The sequence below is a fragment of the Zingiber officinale genome, chromosome 5B (genome assembly GCF_018446385.1).
Source record: "Zingiber officinale cultivar Zhangliang chromosome 5B, Zo_v1.1, whole genome shotgun sequence".
Lineage (NCBI taxonomy): Eukaryota > Viridiplantae > Streptophyta > Magnoliopsida > Zingiberales > Zingiberaceae > Zingiber > Zingiber officinale.
The window spans coordinates 77,403,256-77,409,724 of NC_055995.1; the positions used below are offsets into that span (position 1 = coordinate 77,403,256).

General features: G+C 34.5%; 1 pseudogene; it reads left to right on the forward strand.

Moving 5' to 3' along the window:
• The first annotated feature begins 3,791 nt into the window (after positions 1 to 3,791).
• Positions 3,792 to 5,643, forward strand: LOC121987513 (annotated as a pseudogene).
• Positions 5,644 to 6,469: the final 826 nt, after the last annotated feature.

The window sequence follows — 6,469 nt, forward strand, 5'->3', positions numbered from 1 at the left end:
CAAAGAAAAATTAGATTCTTTAGAATTTGATATCTTTAAAAATTCAGTTACACCACATTGTTGAGGTTATTTTTGATCAACATTGCTTGGAATTCGAGAGCTTCACATCAGTGATAAGAGCAAAATTTAAAGGAAACCTAAAGTGAGACATTGATCTGAGCTAAATTCTTCATATCTTCAACAGAATTACATTGAATTTAATTTTTGGAATTGGAAGATAGTAAAAGGAAATGAAAATTTTGAGAATCTAAATTCTGGAATCACATTTTATGAGATGAATTCTTGAATTAGAAGGGCTAAATCTGATTTAATTCACATTATGGTGAATTCAAGTCTAGATATTCTAATGCTAATTGAAGTCCTTTTCCAAGTTTAGCAATTCAAGATGTAAGAAGGGATTATGTAGCCATTGAATTTGTTTTGTGCCAATTCCTCTTACAAACTTCCTGGACAGTGACTAATCCAAGTTAAGTATCTAATTTGCAATGTTATTTGATGTTATATACTCAAAAGCTTGGAAGAATGCAAATGCTGGATTTTAGTTAGCTGTTGGACTATTGTATGCCAAATCTATGGAAATTTCTGAAAAATGACAACCGCAAGATAAGCTCTCATCATTTCAGAGCTAAATGGAATCTCTTAAACTTGAAACAGAATTCTAAATTTCTAAAACTTTCTAGAAGCTTCATTCTTTGAATCTGAAAGTGTTCTTCGAATCTGAATTTCTGAAATGCTTGTGGTAACTTAAATGCTTTGAACTTTATCTAAATTTGGGTGGTGAATCATTGAAATAAAGTAGCTATGTGATATTGAACCAACATCCAGAATTTAAGCTCTAGCAATATTTTTGAATGGAAATCTTGCTAAACTAGTGTCAAATGCTACCCTCTGAGAAGTTGAACTCTTTATAACATAAGTTAAAATTACTTTGATTTTCAATACTGATACTTAATTCAGCAAGTAGGAGCTGTTTGTGATGTGGAAAAGTTTGAATTCTGTTATCAGAAACAAGGTTTGAATTCTGTGATCAAACTGCTGTAAGTAAACAAAAATGTGGAGCTAAGTCTTAAAACAGAAATGCATAAGTGAAGTTTGAAAATGGATTTTGAAATGCAGAAATTGTATCCTGTTTAGTGTCAATTTTGTGTGTTGATTCTGAATAGAAGGAACTAGAATTCAACTTCCTATTTAATTTGTGCTAAATGGAAATCTTTGTAAAGCTGAATTGTCCATGATACAAGATGGAACTACTTTAATTTATAGATTTTATTCATTGAAATTTCATTGACTTTGATTTCTGAATTGATAAAAGGCAGAGTATGTTATGAAAGACTAAATCTGCTCTTTAAAAATTTGTTGAAACTGAATTTTGGGAATGTGACCTGGATTTAATACTTCAATCTGATACTTCATTCCATATTTTAACTAGAGATATGTACAAAAATGCATAAATGAACTCTTATTTCTGAATTGTGTCGAGTTTTTACAATGTTTCTTGATTAGTGAAGAGCCACTACAAGAAAAACCCTCATAGACATCGGTGGAACAACATCGGTTTTAAGCAAAAACCGATGTCTTTGAGTGTTTTACACCGGTTTTTCAAAAAATTGGTGTCTATAAGCGCAGATTTTCGCTCATAGACATCGGTTTTTTAAGCTGATGTATATGAGTGTCTTTTTTTTGTTAATAGACACCGCTTTTAACAGCGGTTTTTAGAACCCGGTGTCTATGATAAAATAAAATAATTTAATTTTCCCACTAATACTTAGTCGAAATTTGCAACACTTCAATCTTACCTCCAAACCTAAACCAATATTGCACCGTCCACCATCTCTCTCAGCCTCATCTCCCTCTTCCCCTTCCTAGATCGACGCCCCTTCCTCTCCCGATTAGGATCGACAGACAACGACGCCTTTGCTTCTCCGTCCAACCACACCGTATCTCCTCCAACTCTTCCCTTTGGGTGAGAAGAGGAGCCCTTCATTTTATAGAAATGCTGGCTGTTAAAAGGGCAAGTTGGCGACAACAGCGGAGCATCGGCGAAGGGTTCATTTTCTCGCTCTTCGGGACACTCGTTGCTTTGTTGCGGTGCTCTCTAACACGTATTTCTCGTTTCCTGAGGAGGAACAATGGCTAGAAAGGGGCTTGATCGTCTCGCATTTGTTCTTCGTCGGTGATTGCCCTCAAACTGAAGAGGAGAGAGCCACCACTTTGCAACAACTGCTAACTTCCCCTTTCTTCCTGCTCCTCCACTCCTGGTTACGATCTACTTTCCCTTATATTCTTGTACAAATGTTGCTCTCCGTAAGGGAAAAAAATAAGGGTTTTGTGGAAGCGATTTATGATTTCTGCACAGTGTTTCTTGTAGGCAGGAAAAAAAGAGGGGATTTCTCCCCCTCAAAACGAGTTGCTTTTGCTTTGATTTTTTGGTTTTTTTTCCGATGTTTTGTTTTTAGGGAAAAGGGATTACTTCCCTAAAATCTACCCTTTGATTGTGTTGATGGTTAGAAATCTCTTTTCTTCCCTAAAATCTACCCTTTGATTGTGTTGATGGTGAGGAGGAGGAGGAGGAGGAGGAGATGGAGGAGGAGATGATGAGGAAGAGCTCCAGCATGGGCAACCTGGTTTCGTGCACCGCCACTGCATCGACCGCCAATCGTGTCCTCGTCGATCAAGGGTACCACTCCGATGGCGGCCTCCTCCTATCCCCGACCGGGTTGACGAAGAAAAACCACGAGAGAAAGAGGGGTTCGTGGCAATGATCTCTCTTTTTTTTCAAAAAAAAAAAAATAAAGCATAAGCCTAGTATTCTCGATTTATCGTCATGTTTTAACTTTTTTTTTTTTTTAAGTTGGGGCAAATCCTTCATATATTTGTTGTTCAAAAGTCACATTTTGATCTACTTTGCTGATATTAAATTTTGTGGATATATCTGATGAATCTCTTGAGCTTTGTGATTCCTTGTTGATTTGATTATATTTTTGTGGAGGTGAATTAAATTAGCTAATTCGTTATTCTTGTTCATATTCTAACGGGAAGAGATTAGGCACAATAATCTCTTAGTTGTGCTCCCTGTTGATTTTTTTTATTTATTTTTTTTATTCTTTGTCAGTTGTCACAGGATTGGGTTTGTAGAGTATCTGAAATTGCTTATCGCCTTCTCTGCACTGACTTTTTTTGGGAACCTTTTCTTTTTCCAATGCAAAAATCACACTTTTTGAAACTTTAGATACATGCAATATCCAGAATATTCTGGACTGTTTATTGCTATTTTTTTTTCACCTGAATCTGAACAATCGACCAGATGGTGAAGCGCTCTGATTCCCATTTAAATGTCTCATCTCAAACTAATACTGAAACCATGGACTTGGTATTCCTTTTTACTTGTATGTTTAAACTGTTAACCAACAGATGATCCTCTCAATGGTTGGTACCTTCTTGGTTTATAGTCTAAGACGATGGTGGATCCTCATCATAAACATCATCAATCAAGGTGTGTTTTTCCCAATTACTAGGGTGGATCAACACAAATAATAAAAAGCATACCCTTGGTTGCTTTTCCTGATTAATTTTGTCTCTTGGGTGAAAGATAACTTTTTTTATGCATATTATTCTTTTCTAAATGTCCTTTCTATCAAAATATTAATGAGTGAGACACTCTGGTATATCAGATTTAATCTCTTAAATCTCTTCTCTTTGATTGTGCCTTTGATGTTGAAATTCTTATTTGCTCTTCATCATTGTTTCTTCTTGTGTGGAAATTGAAACCGCACTTGTATTTCTTTTTAGAAGATACACTTGAAATGCACTGTATATGGTCGATTCTCATAACTGATTGTTTGCCAAGACTATAGAAGATGAATGTAGACTCCATTAAGTATCCAGTTTAAAGCAAAGGATCTCCATGTGTGTGTATTTTAATTGCATAATTTTAGCCCTTCTAATACCATTTTGTCGCAGGTGTGGACACTGCAAGAAGCTTGCCCCTGAATATGAAAAGCTTGGATCGAGCTTTAAAAAGGCTAAATCTGTTTTGATTGGGATGGTTAGCATCGTTCTAAATTAGGCCAAGAAGCATCATCTCTTTTACTGCAGAAGCACTTACTGAGTTTGTGAATACTGAAGGGGGTACATTGCAAATTATATTTACTAAAAATTCTTGAAATGACAATTTTAGATATGGTCAAATATTATTCTTTCACCTGAATTAATTTTTTACCTTTTATTTGTGGGCTTATTGTTGTAGGAACAAATGTGAAACTAGCAACTATCCCTTCTAATGTAGTAGTATTGACTCCAGAGATTTGATTAGATTGTTCTTTATGTAAATAAAGATGTTCTTGTTGAATTCTATGCACCATGGTTAGTGTATTTGCTGAGGTTCCTTTTTTTCTCTCCATTTGTAGCATTAGATACTTTTCCTTATCCACTGTAGACGACTAAGTTTCTTATCTTCAAACAGGTATGGCCATTGCAAGCATCTTGCTCCTGTGAGTATTTTTGTTGATACAGGGCTTAAGACCTAGATTAGCCTAAGGTCATATTTGCCATATTTTTAATTATGAGATTACTAGATCTAACCTGATTTTTTTTTGGTGCAGATATATGAGAAGTTAGCCAATGCATACAAATTGGAAGATGATGTTGTCATTGCTAACTTGGATGCTGATAAATACAAGGATTTAGCATAAAAGTAAGTCTTGAATATGCAATTTTCATATGGTGTGCACTGTTAAGTTTCATGCACGATCATAATCTAGAATCTGGTTATTTATGCTATTAGCTAACAAATTGAGGTTGAAAGTTGATATATTCATTGATGTGGATTCAGTCAATTGTGTACCTTGAATGCTTCATTAGTTCTGCTACCTATTTAGATTTTGGAGAAATATTATATGATGCTAATTTAGAGTAAGTTGAAAGTAGGTATCAGTTATTGAATTATATGTATTTTGAAACTTACATATTGATAAATAGTTGTCAAATTGAGAGTTCTGTATTTCTAATCACCTATGTACTAGATTTAGATTTGGGGAATTGTGGTATTGTGATGTTAGATGATACCTTAAATGCAGAATCAACATCTGATTGAGAGGAGGATCAGATTCACTCACAATTCTTGTTTTCTACAAATTTAATACTTGAATTCGTTGATGTTTGAGAAGGAGTGTAATGCTAAAATGCTTCCAACCTTATCCAACATTCATCTGACATGAAAATTGTGTGAAAAATGTGCATTATGACCTACTATATTTTGTGCTTAATCATTATTATTTCTCAAATTATCATGATGAAGTCCTCTTCAGTCATTTTTTTTGGTATATCATCCTTACTATGATAGGGTGTTAGCAATAATTTGGTTTGACATGAATGATTCCATCTAAAAATTCACTATACTAAAGACTATTTAGTCATTTCCTATGTGGGAGGACAAGAATTTTCAACTTTGTTATTATGAAATTAGTTTGTTAAGCGGGATACCTTCTGCATTTCAGGTATGGAGTTAGTGGTTATCCTACCTTGAAGTTTTTTCCCAAGGAAAACAAAGCTGGTGAAGATTATGAGGCTGAACGGGAGTTGGATGAATATTTATGGATACTGTTGTAAGAAGAATATTTATGTAATTTGTGAATATTTGTGTATTTTATGGATACTGTTGGAAGAAGAATATGTGTAATTTATGAATATTTGTGTATTTTATGGATACTGTTGTAAGAATAATATTGGTGCATTTTATCAGTTTTTCACTGTTTCGGAAATTGAATTTGTGTCGTTAAATAATATTGATATTACATCGGTTTTCCACCGCTGTAAAACTGGTGTCATTAACTAATATTACATCAGTCGTATACCGCTGCCAAAACTGGTGTATTAACATATAATATTATATCGGTTTTACATCATTGATGAAACAGTGTCGTTAAGTGATACTACACCGGTTAATAACCGATTCGAAAACCGGTGTCGTTAAGTGATACTACACCGATTTTAACCCGATGTCTAAAATGGCAGACCTTTTACATCGTCTTCATAGACATCGGTCGAAAATGTAATAGACAGCGGTGGAAAACCGATGTCTATGAGGGTTTTTGTTGTAGTGAGCTCAAGCAAAGTGTGAATTTTGTAAGATGAAATCTTTATAGCTTGAGTTGGAATTCAAGAGCTCCAATCAAATGTTATTGCAATCTTCCATGACAACACTTTAAGAGGATGCTCCTACAGTTCTACTATGGAATTTCAAAACCTGTACCATGATGTAGAGTATGCATTTCCAAAGATGCAGAACTTGGAATTATCTAGCTGCACTTCAGTTTTTAAATCAGTGAGTTGGAATGTTTAGAAAGGGACTTATATAGATGATCTTTCAGTGGAGAAAAAAAACTACAATTATCTTTTATAGAACCTGATTTTTTCTACTGCAATTGTGAGAAACTTGTAACTGAAGCACACCACAGAAATAGAGAAAGAA